At 56.4% G+C, this 2,065-nt stretch overlaps 2 non-coding genes across 2 annotated transcripts in view; both read right to left on the reverse strand.

The window, feature by feature from the left end:
* Positions 1 to 1,040: 1,040 nt before the first annotated feature.
* On the reverse strand, positions 1,041 to 1,195 carry LOC146720728 (5.8S ribosomal RNA). The gene has a single exon (XR_014925958.1). It is a non-coding gene; the product is annotated as a 5.8S ribosomal RNA (ribosomal RNA).
* An 805-nt stretch (positions 1,196 to 2,000) lies between these two features.
* The window catches only part of LOC146720729 (small subunit ribosomal RNA), a 1,921-nt gene continuing 1,856 nt past the window's right edge, over positions 2,001 to 2,065 (reverse strand). The window contains exon 1 of the ribosomal RNA XR_014925959.1: positions 2,001 to 2,065. This exon is cut by the window's right edge and continues 1,856 nt beyond it. This is a non-coding gene — a ribosomal RNA (small subunit ribosomal RNA).

The following is a 2,065-nucleotide window of genomic DNA, read 5'->3' on the forward strand; positions in this document are numbered from 1 at the left end:
TCGCATAGTGAGTTTTCGTAGCCGTTTGCCTCCTCCGCGTCGCTCATCGTCGTCTCTCCTCTATAATATATATTATAAGAGGGAGAGAGAGAGAGCGTCGAACGAGAGAGCAGCAGCGGCAGCACACGAAATACGCGAGAAGGCAAATCGCCGGGGCGCTAACCGCACACACACTCGTTGGTGGTAATGGAGACGATATATCGCGGGGTTCGAGATTCTCGGCTCTCCCTTTTCTCTTTTATATACGAAATTCGGGCGGAATCGATTCGACGAGTACACGACGCGGCGCGCCGGTCCCCTTTTTTCGCTTTACGAAAATTTCGTGGACTCGGACACGCGGTCGGCTCGCGATTCAAAACCCTTCTCCGTAAAGAGGTAAAGGATTACGAATGCTCTCTCCGCCGGACGACGACGCGCCGTATATTTCTCCGTAATACCGTTATGTGTGCGGGCAAGGGCGCCTCGGCATAAGACGCGCGAGCGCTATCGCACCGAGAGACGCGGCACAGAGTGCGAGAGCAGTCCGGTCAGTCTGTGTGATGTACGGAGAGGAGAGACGGTGAGACAAGCGCTACCTACTTTCGGGAGACAACGACGCACGCGCCGCTCTAGGGAAAGCGGTGCCATTCACCGTCCTGACCCTTTTTTTGGCCGTTTGTTGCTCCCTTCGCGCGCGCTCTTACTCTCATCCCATTTCTCCTCGGCTCTCGCGTACACACACGACTTGGATACACAAACACGCTCCCCCTCTTAATTCGCGCAGCATTCTCTGGGCGCGCGTTCGCCAACGTTTTACACGCTTGTGCGCTTCTCCTCCTCATTATTATTATTATTATTTCGGTGTGTCATTTCAGACGACGCCAGGATTTGCACCGCGGCCGGTCGGCGCGGCACAGACACCTCGGGCGAACGTCCAACGATCGCTCGTACGCCCATTGTAAGCGTTGCACAGGGCACAGGCGACGCGCGCGCCATTCTCTGGTCGCCCGCGTCGTGGCCGTGCGCGCTTTTCGGGCGCAAGCAGTTTAGGGGTACTAAAACGACCCTCAGCCAGGCGTGGTCCGGGAATTGTATCCGTGGACCGCAATGTGCGTTCGAAATGTCGATGTTCATGTGTCCTGCAGTTCACAAGTTGATGCGCAATTAGCTGCGTTCTTCATCGACCCACGAGCCAAGTGATCCACCGTTCAGGGTAATCGTTCGAAATTTTTGCGTTCGCGAAGAAACGCGCTTCTCGTTCAACCATCGTGGTCTCTTCTCTCGGACGAGAGAGAGAGAGAATAATCGTGGTGGCTCTTCGATCAGCCTGTCCGCGCGCGTCCGAGGACGCGCGCGGACCGCCGCCTCCCGCCAGGGAAGGCTACGGCACAAAGATAGAGTTGTGTGTTTCTCGTTCGGAGCGTCTCTCCCGCAACGGGAGAGCCGGGGCGGAAGCTCTTTGAAGAAACCGTCGGACCGACACAGTTGACAGATTGGTCGAAATATCATCGATCCCTTCTCTGTGTTATATATATATATTATAATAATATATGGGGGTCCTCTCGCTCGGCACTCGCGGTCGCACACCGTGTGTTCTCGGCACGCTGACCGCTGCCCCGCGACAACGGGGAGGGCGCGCGTCGACGAACGTCGTGGGTGCTGCACACACGCGTGCGCGGGCATAGGTTACCACCGGTTCGCGCTCAACGCCGAATCGACGCTCTGCGTGTGTGTATGGCCGGAGAATGGCACACACACGAGCGTGATCGCGAAGCGTCTCGCTCCGAATCGTCGTCGAACACCGCCGGGCGCGCTGCTCTGCTTGCCGACTACTTTCGGTCAGAGAGGCGCGACGGCGTCCGTCGTTATATCAAAACACAACAACAAATTCCGTCAAATCCGTTATTTTCTTTTTCTCTGAGAGCGCCTTTTCAGCGCGTCCATTCAGTCGCCGACTGCTGCGAGCGCGCGTCTCTCCCAAAAGAGAGGACTCTCGACGCAGAGCAGGACCTCCGGAACGTTAATGATCCTTCCGCAGGTTCACCTACGGAAACCTTGTTACGACTTTTACTTCCTCTAAATGATC

The sequence above is a fragment of the Nylanderia fulva genome, unplaced genomic scaffold (assembly GCF_048542155.1).
Source record: "Nylanderia fulva isolate GAGA-0341 unplaced genomic scaffold, ASM4854215v1 Scaffold624, whole genome shotgun sequence".
NCBI classification, from domain to species: Eukaryota; Metazoa; Arthropoda; class Insecta; order Hymenoptera; family Formicidae; genus Nylanderia; species Nylanderia fulva.